Raw genomic sequence first — 20,482 nt, 5'->3', positions numbered from 1 at the left:
AGTATGTTTGCAAATACCGAAATACTCCCTGAGATTCGCTTGGGGGAAGAGGTGGACCTCAGTCTAGTTCTCCAAGGCATCACATGTAGTTTAAGTTGCATTCACAAACAGATGCTGCCACCATTTAACTCATTCTTGGACTCAAGCAAAGGGTCTGAGAAATATGCAGATGTCAGACTAAACAGTAAATGTCTATGGGAACGTGACTGGTGGAAGAAATACACATATCTCATGCTTTACAGGTTAGATACTGTAGCAGTTTGATATAGTTATGAATTCCAAAAATAGATATTGGATTATGTTTGTAAACTGGTCTGTCTGAAGTTTCAAATTTACTTAATTAAATTATGATTAGGGCTTTGATTGGGCCACATCCGTACGTAGGGTGTTGGAAAAAGACATGGCAAAAGAAGAGAGCTGAAGTTTTGATGTTGGAGTTTTAATGCTGGAGACTTAAGCTGGAGCCCCAGGAAGTAAGCATACAGAGGAACATGGTTGTGAGGAAAGAGAAGCAAGCCCCGGGAAGAGAGGAACCCTGAGCCTGGAGAGAAGCAAGCCCCGGGAAGAGAGGAACCCTGAGCCTGGAGAGAAGCAAGCCCCGGGAAGAGAGGAACCCAGGAAGCCTGAACCCACACAGACGTCGGCAGCCATCCTGCTCCAACACATGGCAAAAGACTTTGGTGAGGGAAGTGACTTATGCTTCATGGCCTGGTAACTGTAAGCTTCTACCCCAAATAAACACCTTTTATAAAAACCAACTGATTTCTGGTATTTTGCCTCAGCACCCCTTGGGCTGACTAATACAGATGACATCCAGGGAAGCTGAGCAGGAAACCAACTTGTGCAAAGTAAATTATTTCCCAAGTTTTAATAAAAAGTGAGAGTCCTGGGTTCGCAGGCCTAATCTATTCCCTTATTAACTGGTATTCTGCAAGTGTAAAATAAAAAAACTCGAATGAGACTCCGTTTTCTCACCTGGAGAGTGAGGGAGCAGTACAAATGGCTGCACTCGCTCCCACCCAGTGCAAAGGAAGGCTCTTAGTGAGGAAGGGGGCAGCAGCAGGACAGGCCCTTGCAGGTGGCCCCATCGCACCCTTCATTCCTTTCTCAATAAAACCCATGATGAAGCAACCCTAGGAAGGAGCCGTCCTGACCAGGGCGGAGGGGAGGAATGCATCCCGCCAGCCCTCGGGGCCTGGACTCCACCTGGGACGGTATGGCCTAGACCGGCTTCCTCCGTGGGTGGATGTCCTCCAACAGACGTGCTCGAGCCCTAACCCCAGGCCGGTAACCGCCGCCAGGATCTTTGAAGACGTGCGAAGTTAAGGAGGCCAAGCCTGTTTCGGCATCCTGGGAAGAAGGGGAAAAACAGACACAGAGAGGCACGAGGCCAAGGCCACGAGGCCTCTGAGGCAGAGACGGCGGGACGCAGCGGCCAGCCAGGGAACAGGCTGCCGGGGGCGAGGACGTGTTCCCCCTCAGGTTTCAGGGAGAGCACGGCCCCGCTGACGCCTTGACTTTGGATTCTAACCGCCAGATGTTTGAGGCCATAAATTTCTTCTGCTCTAAGCGCCCCGCATTCTGGGTGCTTTGTTACGGCAGCCCCAGGAAACTAAGACAGGGACCCCCAGCAGACCCCGAACACAAGAGCGGTATGCCTGCCCGGTGGAGCTCTCCCGTTGACTCCAGGCTGCTTGAAACAAGAGATGGCAACAGAAGTGACGCTGTGCCAGCTCGAGGCTCATGACTTAAGCAAGGCAATGGATTCCACTCTTGGGGGCCCTGAGGTGCCACGCAATGAGGACCGCGAGGAGAGGCTGCGTGGGGGGAGAGGGGGCACCCTGGGACTCTGTGGAGGAGAACTGAGTTCGCAGCCCACAGCAAGAACCAGATGCAGCCCCCCACTCCAGCCCTTCCAGCAGCCCCCAGATGTCTGAGCCAAGCTGGCCGAGACCCCCGGCACGGGCGCGGGGACGCCGTTTTGGACATTCCAGGCCAGACAGAGACAAACCATCTCCACTCTGCCCTTTTTAAATTCCTGGCCCCAAGGACTGTGAGCCAACAGCATCACGGATGTTTTAAGCCACCGCCTTGGGAGGGAGTTTGTTCCCCAGCAATAGGGAAGAAAGCAGCATACTTACAGGAAAGGTAAAATCGCTGTAAAAACGTCAGGACTCTGTGCCGGGCAGCAGGGGTCAGAGGGCGGTGTGCGCCCTGCTTGCCGCGGGCAGGGGCGTTGACTGTTGGCGGCCGGACAGGACTTCCCCTTGAGGACCCCAGTTTTCTGGGGTGGCGGTGGGCTGACCAGCACCCCGGCATTTCTCATTGCTTGCTCGAAACACCCCTGAGTGGAGGGACCTGCGCCCCTGCCTTTGCTCAGTCCATGCCGGGGAGGGCGGCGCTGGAGGCGGGGCGGGGAGGCAGTGCCCTGGGGTCTCGTGCCCCCCACCTTCCAGGCAGGGTCAGCAGCGGGGGAGACAGCAGTCGTGGCAAGAGGCCTCACGAGGCGGCAAGGGCAGCAGCCAGGCCCTCCTCTACTGCACCCGGCCACAGAGGACGGAGGGCCCAGCAGGTGGCCGAGTTCGGGGCACCGACGGGAGGGCAGGCTTCACGGGAGGGGAAGGGCGCTGGGCTTCAGTGAGCGCGCGCTTCCAGGGGCTCAGGAAGGGCCAGGTCGTCCTTCCTGCACTCCGAGGACCCCTCCTCTGACCAGCAGAGCACTCCAGCCACAGAGGCGGGCGGTGTTGGGGCAGTGGAGGCGGTGGGGGGGGGCAGGAAAGGCGGGCGAGAACACGCAGGCCAGGCCAGGGCAGTGTGTGCACCGGGCCGTCCCCGCAGTTGTGCACCTGCTGCCCCGGGCCCCGGCAGCCCGCAGCCAGCAGGTGCTCGTGCAGGTTTGCTGAACGGAAGCACTTTGCTTCTAGGTCACGGGGGAGGCACGGAAGCCCTTCGGCAGGTGGCACAAGCCACTGCAGGGAAGCAGAATGGGCAGAGGAGGCCAGGGCGGCTTCTACGGGGCCAAGGACTGCGGAAGTGGGATGGCGTGAAAGGATGGATGGGGCGTGGTCCTCCGAGGGATATGTTAGGAGAGGGACCCAGGGGCCCTGGCTCTGGTCCTGGCCCTGTCACTAAATCGCCATGTGACGTGGGCAAGTCTCCACCTCCCTCTGGGCTCAGCCCCATCCACACGAACTGAAAGTGTTGGATGAGTTTCTCTTCCACTCAGAGATTTGGTGACTAAAATAAAGTGTGGGTGGGGTGGTGCCAGGGGAGGGAAGAAGCTGGGAAGGTCAAAGACAGTTCTGAGGAGGGTTGTGGAGAAAATGATGTGGCTGTCCACAGAGACAGGAAGTCGGAAAGGAAGCTGAGCTGGGAGGGAAAGAGGCCGTGTTCATTGTTAGGGAGGTACCGAATCACAGCCAGCTGGAATCTTCCCTCCATGACTGGCTGTGGTAGGCTGAAAATAGCCCCCCAAAAGACACCATGTCCAAATCCCTGGACCTGGGAATGTTACTTTGTGTGGCTAAAAGGAGTCTTTGTAGATGTGATTAAGTAAAGGACTGGAGATGGAGAGAGTAGCCTGGATTATCCCAGTGGGCCCAACGTCATCTCAAGTGTCCTTAAGGGAGGGAGGCTCAGGGAGACTTGACCACAGGCAAAAGAGAAGAAGGCGACATGAAGATGGAGCCAAAAGAGATTTAAAGGTCATGGCCTCGAAGGTTGGAGTGATGCAGATGCAAGCCAAGGAGCGCCTGGCAGCCGCCAGAAGCTGGAGGAAAGGAACAGATTCTCTTCTAGAGCCTCCAGAGGGATTCTGGACTTCTAGCTTCTAGACTCATGAGAGAACACATTTATGTTGTTTTAAGCCACCAAGTGTGTGGTAATTTGTTACAGCAGGGCACGGGAAACGAAGACAGTGGCCCTCCCGTGAAGCACAGATGCTTAACTCACGACCAGCCCTCCAACCAGTTCACATGTTTACAGGTGGGACCTCTTCATGCCTGGACAGTCCTGAGGCAGGAACTGTTAGTGTCCCACATCACAGAGGAGGAAATTGAGGTATACGGAGGAGAGATCACTTCCCCAAGGTCACGGCGCTGGTCAGTGACAGGCCCCACGTCACGCTGAGATCTGGCGACCCCAGAGGTAACCTGGCAAACCTCTCCAAGCAGACGGGAGCCTGCTGTCTAGCTCCTCGCTAAGAGCACGGCTTCCTAAAAACACGCGTGCACGTTTCAGGTTCTGTTACCAGAATCGGCACCTTACTCTCTCGGTGTCAATGTCATAAAAGCTATTATGTTTAACCACTGCATTTCAAGATCGCATCGCAGGCACAGGGTTATAGCTCGTTGTGCTGAATGAGCCTTTGAGCCTCCCTCTCCTAACCCTGATAAATCACAAACTGGGACCCTTAGAAGCACAACTTGTTCGAGGCCTTAAAGCTGCTCGTGCGATTTCAGAGCCAGAATCAAAAGGCAGTTCAGCAACTTCCCACCCGACACACCGAATATATTTTAGGAGCAAATTAGGCAGCTTCCATGTGAAAATAAACGAGGGCCTGGTCGTGTGAGCTTTGCTATTTCGGGCAGCCCAGGACCACTTTCCAGAGCTGAGAGGGAAAGCCAGGCATGCTTTCCCTACACAGGCACACTGGACAGGCAGCTTGATCCCACCACGCCCGCCTTCCTCCTCTGGAGGAAACTCAGGGAAGTGAGACCAGGAACTTCTTAGATCACTGACTGGATTGGGGGAGGACCCCTGACCAGAACTGGCCCATCCATTGGCTGGCAGGTGACTCATAGGGGCTCCCTCCAAGCAGTTTGTGAGCTGGAGAAACTGGAGAGGATTGGCCGTGGGGGCAGGGGAAGGGATCCCATTTTCTCTATGTCCATCTTTCTTGTCTAAATGTTTGAAAAATAAATATTGGGAGCAGATGTGGCTCAAGTAGTTGAGCACCTGCTTCCCACATGAGAGGTCCCAGGTTCAGTTCCCAGTGCCTCCTAAAAGAAACAAAAACAAACAACAAGTAAAATGAATGAAAAAAAAAACTCAAGGATGTTGAATTGGCTTAGTGGTTGAGTGCCAGCTTCCCACATAAGAGGTCCCAGGTTCAATCCCAGTACCACCACCACAACCACCACCACCACAAAAGAATGTTAAAATTTTTCACTCACTAAGGGATGTTTAATGCCTGCCTTAACACAATGATGCTAACCCTAAAAAATACTAATTGTGTGTTTTCCTGTAGAAAATAGAGTCAACCTAAACTCGTGGTCACTGATGTAATAATGGTTTATTCTTGTGGTGCTCGGCCAACCACAGGTTAGGGTACGTATAGATTTTGTTCACAGACCCTAATATTAGACTAAACGTCTTACCATCTCCCTCTCCAGCCACCACCGTCAGCACAACTCCTAACCCAGGGAACTCATAGCTCAAGTATCACCCCTGGATGGCTAGTCATATTGTAACCTGAGTATTTTACACTTCAGTTTCCGGTAGCTGTGGGGGGAAATCGGCAAGGGGAAAAACAAAAGAAACAAAGAGGATATGAAAGGGAAGAGGGGAAAGAAGAAGGCAAAGAAATAGAAGGAACTAAAAAAAAAGAAAAGTAGATAAAAAATGATAATGGCAACCTCCAATTCCTATCTCATGCATGGCACTGTAGCCATTTTTGCATTTAATGTTTACAAAAAACTTCTGGGTGTTATGAGTGCTATAGTTTAGGCAATTGAGCCCAGAAGGGCTAAGTCCTTTCCTTAAAGTCACACCTTAGTAAGTAGGGAAGCCAAGTTCATCTTACTTCAAAGCCCATGTTTTTCTGCATCCCGTGGCAAAAGTACCTGTATTCACTCCTGAAAGAATCTTCTAAAATAAAAAGGAAAAATGAGCACAGCAATTCTCTAGAAAAGCTGTTATTCCCAGTTGAAAGCCTGGGTGAAAAAATGTGGTGAGTTATGCCATATGCTGGAATTGTCCGTTTGGAACTTCTGTATTATTGAGCAAAAAGGCCATTAGAGAAATGGATCCCACAAAGGCTGCCAAGAAGAGGCAGCCTTTCTGGGCTTCCTTCAAATAAGGTCGCATGAGGGCTCGTGGCTGAGATGACTCTTGATGCCGTCTATTGAGCCTAACAGCCCCGTGTGCCTTTCGGTAGGAGCCACTCAAGGCTAACTTCTGAAACTCTTACGCTTAAAACACCACCCCAATGAGGACGTGCTTTCTTCAGTTTTCTAACTTTTTATCATGAAAAATTTCAAACATATACAAAATTTGAAAGGCTAGCATAATGAACAATGACTATTTCTCCATTTGCTTCATCTTTGTCTCTGAGTCTTTATATATATATAAAAGTATATAATTGTGTGTGTGTTTCCTTAACTACATGCCCAATATTTTACCATCTTCTAAGAATATATATTTTTACTACATAACCATCATATTCCATTATCATACTGATAAAATTAATAATCTATAATGCATCTACCAGCCAGGTGATATTCAAATTTTCCCAATTGTCCCAAGAATGTCTTTTTTATGGCTTTTTAAAACCAGGAACTGATCAAAGTTCGCCCATTGTATTGTATGTCTCTTTAGTTTCCTTCAATCTAGAATAGTCCCCCTCCACCCTCCCCACCACATAATTCTCTTTTCCCCACAAACCTTGACTTGTTGCAGCATCCTGGACAATTGTCTTTAAAGTTCCCTGCATCCTAGATTCTGTTTGTGTTTGTTTTCTCATGACAGTGTTTAGTTTGTTCCTTCATCCACTGTGTCTCCCGCTCATACAAGTTAGATCTAGAAGCCTGATTTGAGTCATATACAACATTTTGGCAGGAATTCCTGTTCCTATTCATTCCACCAGGTTGCCCTATGTTTGATGACTTAGGGTGGTGACTGCCAGGTCTCTCCATTGCAAGGATGCATTTCCCACTTGCATTTAGTAAGTAATCTGTAGGCTAATACTTTGGCACTCTACAATACCTTGTTTCCCAATGGCTCTTCACCTAATGACTTTAGCATTCACTGACTATCCTGGCCTGAACTGATAATTACACTGGGGGTTGCAAAATGGTACTTTTCTAATTTATCATTCTTTCTACATTTATTTGTTGGTATTATTCTGTAGAGAAGAGCTTCCTCTAACTTCTCTTGGCACTATTTGAGGCCAAAATGTACTGTTAATATATTTTTAAAAATTAAAATATATTAAAGGTTAAATAAGACATGATGAGGGGGCCCCCCTATGGAATCATAGGTTTTTATTTATGTAATTCAATTCATTTCAAACCACCAATCACAGCCATTATTTCTTTGACGTTCAAATTGTCCTACGTGCAGGCCATTGGAACTCCTTCAGCACAGCTCTTGGGTCTGTTGGACATGAGTCTATTAGTTTTGAGTGTTTCCTTGCTTCCTGACTCAAAATATCCCAGGTTTACCTTTTACTTTCTTTGCTACAGATTTGGAGTCAGCCATTATTTTAAGGAATGCTGGGTTTTTTTGGCCTTTAGAAAACAAACTCTATGTAAAAAGTTGCCTATTACTCCTGGGAGAATATTACTTTAGGCCTTCTCAATGGATATCTTAGAAAATATAGTTTTAACAACGATGAATTTATGTTGGTGTTTTCATTCAAATGTAATTTCAGAGGTTATTTCCTTAAAATTTTTTTATATTTACCTCTTTTCTCATTGAATATCTTGGTTCCTAATAATGCTAACATATGTTATTTGCTTTATACTATACATAGAATAACTTCCAAATTACAATAATAATACATATTGAGTAAAGTTTAAGACTTCTTTACAGTTTTATTGACTTCTGGATATATCCCACTAAGGATATCCATTCAAGGTTCTGTATTCAAAAGTAAATGCAAGGAGTATTTTGTGAAGTCGTGTTAACATGATACATAGATAAATTCATTTGTTTTGTTTTCAATATTGAGTTTATTTTGTCCTTTTAAATTTTATTTTTTGAATATGTAAAATATTTACATGATTAAGAAGTTAAAACTATATAATATGGTATGCTCAGAGAACCTTTGCTTCCATCTCTAATGCCTTTACCCCTTTCGCCAATCCCCAAGGAAACCAATCTTATTAACTTCCAATTTATCCTTCCAGGTTTTCTTTCTTCCTTCCTTCCTACTCAAAGGCAGCATACTACATGAAATTTTCTGCATTAAATTAAAGCACCTTGCTTTAGATACTAAATAACACATCTCAGGAGCCATCCATCTTGGTACATAGAGGTATGGTCTTTCAAAAACACAAATTGATGATGTCCTTTCCCTGCTCAAAATACATCAAAGATTCTTCTTTAATTTACCTTAGAATGAAGTCCAAAGGCTTTACATGACATATTAGGCCCTTCACAATTTATCACAGAATTTATGTTCTAGAGGTGGACACCACTAGTTAAATCAACAAGTAGTGAGGTTTCAGGTAATGAACATTAAGTGTGCTAAGGAAAAAAGTAAGGTAATGGGATTAGAGTCTGTGTTTGAACCATTTCAGGAGGACAGACAGGATGGGCCGTCCTGAGGGTGTGGCACTTGAGCAGGGACTTGGAAGTAGTGAAGTTTACGTGCTCTGAAGGCAGCTGTGATTTGCACAACCTAAGGAAGTAAGGTCAGGACATTGGTGCTAATTAAAGGTAGCTTAAGACATGCCTTAAAAAAATGAAAACAGAACAAACACCTAAAGTAATTTAAAATGGATTATTTTACCCAATCTCTTACTTGAGGAGGTCTTCCAGATTGTGTGACACAAAGCAAGACAGTTATACTCGGTTTCTTGCCAGTCTCCCTGGATGACCCACTTATTTTGTGAGCTCCTCTTCTTTGGCTTCTTTGACACGTTTCTCTTCTACAGTTTCTCTCTCTCCTGCTGCTCCCCCACTGCCCTCCTCTTGAAGCAGAGGTTTCCTGCTCACCTACTTCTCTTGTCGCTCTAGGCAATCAGAACCTTAGAACAACCTCATCCATGCCAGTGGCTGCAGCTACTGTGTTTGTGTAATTCATCACTTATATTTTATATCGAACCTCTCTACTGACCTTGAGATTTATTTATTTATTTTTTTTAAAAAAAAGATTTATTTATTTATTTAATTTCCCCCCCTCCCCTGGTTGTCTGTTCTTGGTGTCTATTTGTTGCGTCTTGTTTCTTTGTCTGCTTTTGTTTCTTTGTCCGCTTCTGTTGTCGTCAGCGGCACGGGAAGTGTGGGCGGCGCCATTCCTGGGCAGGCTGCACTTTCTTTTCACGCTGGGCGGCTCTCCTCACGGGCACACTCCTTGCGCGTGGGGGCTCCCCCACGCGGGGGACACCCTTGCGTGGCAGGGCACTCCTTGCGCGCATCAGCACTGCGCATGGCCAGCTCCACACGGGTCAAGGAGGCCCGGGGTTTGAACCGCGGACCTCCCATATGGTAGACGGACGCCCTAACCACTGGGCCAAAGTCCGTTTCCCTGACCTTGAGATTTATATATGCAGTTGGAGATCCCAAAAGCACCTCAAACTCGGTCCATCAGTCAGAGCCCATCCAGCCCACCCAAAGCTGCTTCTCTGCCACCACCCCACCCCATTGCTCCAGCCAGAAACTTGGGCGGGGGAAGCTCTGAGACTCTATATTCTTCCCTCTACCTGCTACATCCAAATGTCCAAATGCTCAGCTCTATTTTCTTTCCTAACTATCTTTTTAATCCATCTCTTCCTAATTCCATTGCCATTACTTGTTTTTCCTGTATTTCAACAGCCTTGACTCCAGGTCTTGCCCCCTCCAATCTATCATCCTTACCGGCATTGCTCTGATACCACTTGGATCATGCTACCCCCTTCTCACAATGCTCTCCATCCCTGAAGGATAAAACCCAAGATCCTTGGTCTAGCACGCAACACCCTCTATGGTGTGTTCTTTGCTAATTTCTCCAACTTCATCCCTTGTCATTCAACCACAACCATTCTTTATTCCAACCAGTTGAAATTCTTGCTGATACCTCCACTTGTAACCACCAGCATGCCTCAGTCCCTTTGCATGTGCCATACCCTCTGCCTGTAACTCTTCCTTACCTCTGTTCTACTCGTCTCTTACCACAGCCTCCCATATTTTTATTTCCCCTGCTTCTGGTGAACTTCTTGGTAGAAATGTCTTTGCTCCCAGTGTCTAGCATGCTGCTGCTAATTAAAGGTGCTCCGTCAAAGCTAGCTGAATGAATGAATGCTGTCCCATCCCTCTGGTATTGCTGCCTCTCCTGCTCCTTACGTCCAGGTCCATTGAAGGCATCTTTGTCTTCCACAAAAGTGTCCGTGATTCCACTAGGTGGAAGAAATTGCCGTGCTCTGAAATCCCACAGTGCTTTACCTGGTCCTCTCGAATGGTATTTACTATTGTATATCTTGGTTTTATTATTCATGCACTTGTATTTTCTCCCCCACTTGAATGTAAAGCATCTTAAATTCAATTCCCTTTTTGGGTCACTTTCTTATCACTCGAAGTGTCTAGCACAAAGGTGACATTGTAGATATTGAACAAATTCTGTTCTATTCTGCAAATATCTTTTGAACACACACACATATCCAGCAAGCTATTAGACTCTGGGGACTCAGAGGTGAAGGAACACAGTGAGCTCTGACCTCAGGGAGCTCACAACCTGGTCTAGAAGTCAGACTGGGAAACAGCTATTATACGGGTATGATCGAGATCAAAAGAGCAGCAGATGAACTGTTTAGAACAACCCTGGAGAGGCTCATGCTTTGCCTGGTCAAATGTGGGGGTGAGCTTTTACCTTTAAATGTTTATTGATTTTTTTCTTGACATAACTAATAGGTGCTCTTTGTAGAACATGTAGAAAACAGAAAAGCATAAAGAAGAGAAAATCTCCCAGAAAAAAAGTTAATATTTTGGCGTGTTTATTTTCAATTACTTTTTCCCAAAGTGTGTGGGGTGATTGAAAGCTCAACCCACCCACCCCCCCACACACACACCTTTCTCTCTCAACAGTTTTGGTGAGATATAATTCACATACCATAAAACTCACCCATGTAAACTGTACAGTCCAGATGGCTGTGCAACTATCACTACTATCTAATTCCAGTACATTTTTATCACCCCAATAAAAAATCCTGTACCCACTAGCAGTCACACCCCATCCTCCATTTCCCCCAGTTCTAGTCAACCACTAATCTAATTTTTAAATATATGGATTTGCCTATTTTGTTTCTCTTCTTTTTTTTTTAAAGATTTATTTTTTATTTATTTCTCTCCCCTTCCTCCCCCCCCCCCCCCCAGTGGTCTGCTCTCTGTGTCCATTCACTGTGTGTTCTTCTGTGCCTGCTTGCATTCTTGTCAGCGGCACCAGGAATCTGTGTCTTTTTTTGTTGCATCATCTTGCTGCATCAGCTCTCTGTGTGTGCGGCACCATTGTTGGGCAGGCTGCACTTTCTTTCGTGCTGGGCGGCTCTCCTTACAGGGCACACTCCTTGTGTGTGGGGCTCCCCTACGCGGGGGACACCCCTGTGTGGCACAGCACTCCTGGCACACATCCACACTGCACATGGGCCAGCTCACAACACGGGTCAGGAGGCCCTGGGTTTGAACCCTGGACCTCCATGTGGTAAGCAGACGCTGTACCTGTTGAGCCAAATCCACTTCCCAGATTTGCCTATTCTGGACATTTAATATAAATGACTCATACAATATATGGTCATTTGTGATTGGCTATTTTCACTTAACATAATGATTTCAAGGTTCATCCATGTCATAGCACAGATCAGTACTTCACTCCTTTTTATTGCCATAGGACGCACCACATTTTATTTATCTCTCCTCCAGTCAATGGACACTTGAGTTGCTTCCACTAGCACCAACTTCACATTAGGCTATCATGAATAATGCTTCTATGAACAATCACATACAAGTGTTTGTGTGGGCATATGTTTGCCTTTCTCTTGCGTATATACCTAAAACTGTAATTGCTGCATCACGTGGTAACTTATGATTAACATTTTGAGGAACTGTCAAACTATTTTCCAACATGGCTGTAACATTTTACAATCTCACCAGTAGTGCATGAGGGGAGGGTTCTAATTTCTCCACATCCTCACCAACACTTGTTAGTGACCTTTTTTAAAAATTTTATTCTAGGCATCCTAGTGGGTATAAAGTGATATCCCGTTGTGATTTTGATTTGCATTTCCCTGATGGCTAATGATGCTCAACATATTTTCATGTACTTATTAAAAGCCCTAATTCTCATTTGGACATTGCTATAAATAGCTTGGTTACTTAAGGATTGTGCTATAAGCAAATATCAAGTCACCAGTGAATAAAAGGCTGAGGTTTGGTAGCTGAGTGCCCTCCCTGGTATGTGGTTCACTGGTTTTTGTAAACAACCATGAGGAAAGACATCCTTGGACAGGAGCCTTTCACAGGTAGAGAATGTCCTAGACCTCCAACTTACCCTACATCCCTAACAGAAAGGTTGTTTCCTTGGCTCAAAACACCTCACTCTTCAGGTATTTGAGTTATGAAGTTATTTGCCTTTTAGAGTTCATTACTACAGAAGCAGTACAGCGTGGTGAAAAGAGCATCAGGCTAGCAATCAAGAAGGCTAGCTAATGCTACCCTTGCAGCTGACGGTGGTAGAATACAAAAATGGTAGAATCATCTGCAGTAGAATGCAAAAATGGTAAACTCATTTGTGATAAAATGCAAAAATGATGACATGAAGAATTAAAGTTGGCCAAGTGACTTGTTTTGGCCAAAGGGGCTTCCATAAACATGATGCAAGCAGAGGCTTGAAAAGTGCTTGTGCACTGGGCCTTGATCTCTTGTTGTGCTTGAAACCCCGAGGGCACTACATGATCAAGACAATTTAGCTTGCCAGAGGACAAGAGCCCTTTTGGAGGAGAACCAAGTTACCACCAGCCATTTGTGTGAGGCCATCCTAGGTTATCTGGCTGTCAGCTAACACCCCACTCGACCAGAGATGCACGGGAGTGCCTGGCCTGCCCAGACCAGAAGACCACCCCCCAACTTACCCGTGCACCTATGAGACAAATAAAATAATTGTTTGAAGTCACTACATTTTGGGTGATTTGTTACACAGCAGAAGCTGAAACACAATTTCATACCTCTAATTCTCAGCAGCAGCATCTGTAATATGAAGGGCTTGGATTAGACCCATGTTTATAAACTTCTTGAGACCATAGATGACCCACCTAATCATGAACATTTTACCATTAAAGATCCATCAGAACGTTTTTAAACAAGTGTCAAAACCAAGAAAACAACTCCCTGTCTCTTAGAGATACATATTGAAAAAATTTCAGTGATATTTATATGATATAATGTCTGGAGTTTGCTTCAAAATAATCCGGGGATGGTGGGATAGACAGGAAAAGTGGTGAATGAAACAAGATTGACCATGAGTTATAGTTGAAGCTGGGTGATAGGAATTTGGGGATTCATTATATTATTCTGTTTTTTTTGTGCATTTGACATTTTCTATAATAAAGTACAAAAAAAATTCCAACCCAAACAGGAAGCAAAAAACAAATAAAATTGACAGCAACAACAAATCCCAAGAGAAAAATAAAAATAAAGCTTCATCTTACAATGCAGAAATAAAATCGTCTTATCGTTTTTCATTACTACATGGGTAAAATTATTTACTGTTAGATTTTGAAATATTTTTCCAAACTGAGAGTCAGTCATGGATCCACAGAATATGGATCCAGCTTTAAAATGTTCTGGTCTCTTCTATGATGCCACAAAGAAGGTGTGGTTTTACTCTCTCAAAAAACTAGAAGGCCTTCAAGATATTGGATTTGGCAGGAATATTGGAGGATTTCAGAACCAAACTCACTGGTTTTGAAGGGAAAAGTCTTGCTCAGAAGTAATCTCTGAGTTCCAGGAATTTTAAAACAAAGCAGATACCGTCACTGATGCTACTGGAAGAACAGCTCCCGTCATCAGTTTGGCAAGATGTTCAAGTAGCAAAACACATGCCCTCAGTGAAAAATGCAGCTATTTGGAAACAAGTATTTATGCTAAATAATATGTTAATGAATTAGATATAGGGAAAACTGATTGGACAGAAACATCAAAATTATTTACAGTGGTTAATGGTAGAGTAGGTGGGATTAAGGGTGACTTTCCCCCAAAAGTTTTTGGTAGTACACAAGGAAATTTTATATCAAAAAGTATGCAAACAGGGAGCAGATATGGCTCAAGCAGTTGAGTGCCTGCCTCCCACATGCCTCCTGAAAAAACAAACAACAAGCAAATCAAACAAAAAAACCAACTCAGGGAAGCTGACGTGGCTCAGTGGTTCCCACATATGAGGTCCCGGGTTCAATCCCTGGCTCCCAGCATCTCAACAACAAAAAAAAGTTATGCAAACAGAAGGTGCTCAGGAGCTGCTGGATCCTTATCCCTGCACTGACCATTGCTAAAATGATTCTTTTTGGAGAAAAATGGCAGGAAATTGTGCTTGGATTCAAGTCAACTCTGCTGAGGTTTGATGAGCATGAAACAAATGAATCTGACCTCATGTACGTGGCTGCCTGAATCATGTACCCCAACCAAAGACATGCTCTTAAACTCAGTCTGGGTTTCTGTGAGCGTGTAAATAGGACCCTCTGAAGGTGTCATAAGTTAAGGTGACAACGCATCTGTGAATGGGACCTGCTAAGGTCCTGGTTAGATGTGGCCAAACTGAGTCAGCAAGAAGACTAATCCTTATCACTGGAGCCCTAGAAAGAGGAAATTCGGATACAGAAGTCAGAGAAAGTCACAGGAAGAAGTCAAAAGCCAGTGGAAGTCAGCAGAGCAGGCACAAGGAGAGAGAGCATGTGACATGATGGGGGCAGAGACGCAAGCCAAGGAGGCAGCGAGCCAGCACCAGAACGCCCAGGCTTTGGGGAGACAGCGTGGTCTGACGCCCCGACTTTGGACTTCTTTCCTCTGAAACTGTTAGCTGATAAATTCTGTCACCAAGCTGTTATAGCAGCTCTGGCAAATTGGTTGGAAGGGCCAAAGAGTTTGCGGGGCCATCCGATGCTGACTCTCAACGCCTTAGCAAGACCTACAACTTATTACAAGGAATTTCCCCGGGAGAAAAAGAGGAGGGCAAACATTTTATAAACACCGTGCACAAATTTTTAAAAAAATCTATTCTGTCGCCTTTAGTGTCCTCAATGATACTTAAGGTCCTCTCTTCCATTTTTATTTGTTCAGGAAAAATTAATGACTTACTAATAGGAACTTGGTGTGATATAGGCTAAAATACTATATTATACCATGAACAAAATCTGTTATGAGTTGGAATAGTCTGGGAGGCTGTCAAGAACCAGAGTGTAGTGAAGAACCCGGAAGCCTTCGCTTCTCTGGTAATCAGCCCCATCAGGTCACGCCTCAGCTAGGGACAGTGAGCTGGAGAGTGGGGGGGCTGTTCTCCCTGTCCCCGGGCGCCATCTGCTTTCACTGAGGCACCTTCGCGTTTTGCGGGGAGGCTCCTAAGAGGCAGAGGCAGGGCTGGATGCTCTCGGGAACAGTCAGGTGACGTGAGGTGCTTGGGGAGCTGAGCAAGCCCGTCTGGACCAAGGCGGCGTTCACAGATGAGTGGCGTGGAGGAGCTAAGTCAGGAGCATGACTAGCTTCAAAATGAGGTACAAAGTTTAAGCGTCCTGAGAGAAGAATCAGATGGGCGAGGCGCTCAAAGGGAGAAAACTGCTCCCAGCCTCAGTGTGGGTAGAAATCGGGAACTCTTCCACTGAGCCAGGCCTGGAGGGATGAGTAGGATTTGCCCTCTGGCAAAGAGAAGGGGAGTGAAGAGGCGTGGACCAGACCAGACCAGACCCTGCTTAGTTGAAGGACGCAGGAAGAGAAGGTTGATGGGAGGGGGGAATTGACTCTAGACCCTGGGGACCTTGAGTGCCAGCCAGGGACTTTGCCCTTGATTCTGTTGTACACATGTAAGAAAGGCTTGAAGCTGTACAGAACTTTGAGTTAGATCTATGCTCATTATTTCCATAAAGTTGGACATCTAGCTCTTGGTCTGCAATGTATTCCGTTTACACTGATTTATAGCATCTTCCCCCAAATTATAACCTGCTGCAAATACAAGGATTGCCAGTACAAATTAACTTTAACCTGAATTTCACTGATAGAGTGGAAGTGTGGGTGCTGTGCTGTTCTTTCCCCCCTCCCCCCAGGATAAAGTTTCAGATGAACTCACTCTGATGTTAAAATAAACCTTCTAGGTAAATCCCACAGTGGTAAGAGTCAGGCTTTTCCGTGTAGAAAAGCAAGAAAATAAAGCAATTATATTTTTTCTCTCCTGAGGTCAGCACAGACCCTCGAGGTTCCACTTATGACCTCATTCTCCCTCTTCTTCAGCATTTAACAGGGGCAGAAAATCAAGTGTTAAGTGTAAAGCTGCAATGGAAATCATCACAAAAGGACTGTCAACTTTTTAAAGACCTTCATTGATTTTGTTTTCCCACCATGTATCTTCACAGGGAAAAGAAAAGTCAACACACTCCCTCGCTTAGTATAAATGTGAATTCTGGACACAATTTCTCTCATTATTCTTGTGGGGAACAGAGAGGCCTAACACAGCTGCCTTGATTGAACGGTTAGTCTGTATCGAATGCTTGTTTGAGCCTTTTGTTTTCTTGGTATACTTAAAAAGAACTCTTGTGAAAAAGGGCTGCAGTGTTCTCCTAGTTACTCCTCACTGCAGCCCCCGTGGCTGTATTTCAGGTGCCCCACTCATTTCCAAGGCAAAATGACAGCATGTATTTTTTTTTTTTTAAAGATTTTATTTTTATTTTATTTATTTAATTCCCCTCCCCTCCCCTGGTTGTCTGTTTTCTGTGTCTTTTTGCTGCGTCTTGTTTCTTTGTCCGCTTCTGTTGTCGTCAGCGGCACGGGAAGTGTGGGCGGCGCCATTCCTGGGCCGCTCTCCTTATGGGTGCACTCCTTGCGCGTGGGGCTCCCCTACGCGGGGGACACCCGACAGCATGTATTTTTAAACGCTGCCCTCCCTTGTCTATTTTTTTGGAGGAGTTGCCAAATTTCCCAAGTCAGCAAAACGAACTTCTGGTTTAACATAACCTTGAGTTTCCTGCATTCTCTTGCTACAACCCAAATTGTGAGCAGTGGATAGGCCATTTTGAGAGAGCATCCCAAACCAGCAAGATATGATCATGCTAATCAACCAAGATTGTGCCAAAATACTTTGCTAGCAACATTTTGAGTTTTAGCTATTTTCTTTTACAATAATGAATTTTCTCTTGTTCTCAACAAGAGTATAATTTTTTTAAAAAAAGATGTGTTTAGGGGATTCAAATGTTCAAGGGAGTTTGGTTTCAACTTTAAAAGGATCTTAAATCTCTAACAGCAAGCCTTTAATGACCTGCTTCCAAAATCTTAGAATTTTAGATATGTAGTCCAAAGTTTTCTATCTCAATTTTTCTTGGATCCAACAATGTTAAAAGTGAGGTCCTGGAGTAGCTCTGTGGTTGGGCGCCTGCCACCCATGCACGAGGTCCTGGGTTTGAACCCTGGTATCTCCTAAAAAAAAACCAAGGTCCTGAAGCAGCATAGTTTTCAACGCCAGAGAGGCATGGTGCCAATTGCCTGGTTACACCCATTGACACTGAATATTTGACACCTGCTTTGCATTTCCAGGTGGGAGAAAGCCCTTCATTATGATTTTGGGGAAGGAAAAGAATGTGCACATCTTTCAATAAGTAGAAAAATACTGAAGTTGTTTAACAGTTTCTCATTCAGCAGAAGCTGCAAAGGGAAATGAGGGGTATATACGCTCCATGTAATGAGAATGTGACTTTACCACTGGGGTCCCCTAAACCTATAACTCCAGTCTGATATGAGAAATGTCTGACAAATTCCAATAGAGGACTTGAAAAGTGGTTAAAATGGGTAATGTTGTTGTAGTTTTGTTAACACAATAAAAATTAAAATAAACGAACAACGCAAGAGAGATGGGAACAGCCTGACACAGAAACTGTCCCCAAGACGGGTCCATGCAGCTCCCATAGTCCATCCTTGAAGACATCACTATGAAAATATTATTGCAAAATATATTAAAGATACTGAGAATAAAAATTATAACATTATGACTACTTGTATACCTTCCAAACCCAGCTTTATCAAATCTTCGACGTTATGCTGTACTTTTAGAATGTTTTTAAATCTATTTTTTAAAAAAAGATTTATTTATTTATTTAATTCCCCCCCTCCCCCCGCTGTCTGTTCTCTGTGTCTGTTTGCTGCGTCGTTTCTTTGTCCGCTTCTGTTGTCATCAGCAGCACGGGAAGTGTGGGCGGCGCCATTCCTGGGCAGGCTGCACTTTCTTTGGCGCTGGGCGGCTCTCCTTACGGGGCGCACTCCTTGCGCGTGGGGCTCCCCTACGCGGGGGACACCTCTGCGTGGCAGGGCACTCCTTGCGCGCATCAGCACTGCGCATGGGCCAGCTCCACACGGGTCAAGGAGGCCCGGAGTTTGAACCGCGTACCTCCCATGTGGTAGACGGACGCCCTAACCACTGGGCCACGTACATTTCCCGTTTTTAAATCTACTTTTAAAGTTACAATTGATGCTCATCCTTCTTTTCCCCCTCTCCAGATAACCCTAACAATAAATTCAGTGTAATCATTAAAAAAAAAAAAAAGATAGAGGGAAGGACAGATTACAAAACACCTGACCAATGCTCCTAAGAACTGTCGAGGTTTTTTTTAAACCCAAGTTCATGAAAAACAAGCAAAGTCTGAGAAACTGCCACACCCAAGAGGAGCCTAAGTGGCTTGACTACTAAATGTACTGTGGGATCATGGATGGGATTCTGAGACAGAAAAAAAGGACACTAGGAAAAGGCAAAGGAAATCTGGATATTCACTTTAGTTCATAATAAAGTATCACTATTGGTTCATTAATCGTGACTAATGTATCATACTAATGTCAGATGTTGATAAAAGGGGAAACTATTTACAAGGGGAGGAGTATATGGGTACTCTGTTCTATCGCAATTTTTCTGTAAATCTATAATTAGTCTGAGTTTAAAAGTTTATTTTTTTAAAATGTGAGCAGGAACATGTTGGCTTACTTTTTAAATACTATTTCAATTGCAATAGGCATAACAGCATTACTGCCACAAGCTGGACAAACTAAGAGCTCAGATACACCATACTGCAGTTTCAGCTACGTAAGAGCCCAGAGAAAAAACACAAATGGCTCCCCTTTCCCCAGTCCCACACCACGTCAAAACAAGTCAAGTTTGGGAACTTTCTTGGAAGAAGTCTACATTTCCATCTTTAGTAAGGACAAGTTTATAGGCAATGGCAAAGTATTGTTGGACATCTGCCAAAGTAATTTCTTTTAAGTCACTAGATGAAACTTTTGCTTTGAAACTTTGTGTCTGCTTTACACTTTATATTTATCAAACTGTTTAAGCAACATCATAGTATTGAATAGTTTGAGTGTTTATTAAATGTCAGTAATTTTTACAAAGCAAATATTAATAGCAAGAAGCAAAATGTTTGCAAAATATGTACAAAAGTAAAATGCCTTAATGAACTAGCAACTCATTTTAAAATTCAAACCATTCTTCCCACTTTTAGACCTCCTTTAGAAATAATTTATTGTGAATCCCGAACTAAAGCACTGACAGGAAAATAAAATTACAGTATCAGATAATGTGCTTAGTTCCTGGAAAGTTATAAAAAGATCCATGTATTTAAAAAATCCTTAGCCACAAATACTTTTATACAGAGCTAATACAAATCATGTTTTGTTAGGTACAAGTATCTAAGAGGTTGTTACAAAATATACTCTTTGATAAGGCTTCTTGTGATAAATGAACTCTCACCATATCACAATAGTACAGAAAAGCCATTTAAAACATTTTGTGATTCCGTTTTCAAGTAAGAGGTTAAGAAAGGGTAAAACGGCATAGGAAAGTTGCATTATTACATAAACCTTTCAAGAATTAACCCCCACCCGCCCACCCCACCTTTCCTTTTCCTGGTACCATCAAATAGGCATGATTGAGGACAAACCCATAATTTAACTATGGCAAGAAATATTACAAACAAGCTTTCTAAATACAAACCAAAATCACATACTGTGTAAGTAGCATATTACTGTTAAGACATTCATGGACTGAAAATGTATGCATTGCAAGTCCGAGTGGACTTCGATCCATCTGTACATCATTTCATTATTGTCAAAAGCAGATCTGGGTACGTTACAACATCTCTATCACCTCAGAAAAGACTGCCATATCATTAATGCTTTAAAAACAACATTCCATATAAGCTATGATATCTGAAACCAGATGATTAGACTTGAATGCCACAAGAGTGGACGTATTTATTTAAATGCTACATTCAAGCACAGACAAAAGAATGGTAGTGGTACAAACATTGTGCGTCAAATGATGTTCATCATCAAA

Source organism: Dasypus novemcinctus, chromosome 21 (assembly GCF_030445035.2).
Source record: "Dasypus novemcinctus isolate mDasNov1 chromosome 21, mDasNov1.1.hap2, whole genome shotgun sequence".
Lineage (NCBI taxonomy): Eukaryota > Metazoa > Chordata > Mammalia > Cingulata > Dasypodidae > Dasypus > Dasypus novemcinctus.
This window is presented reverse-complemented; position numbering follows the sequence as displayed.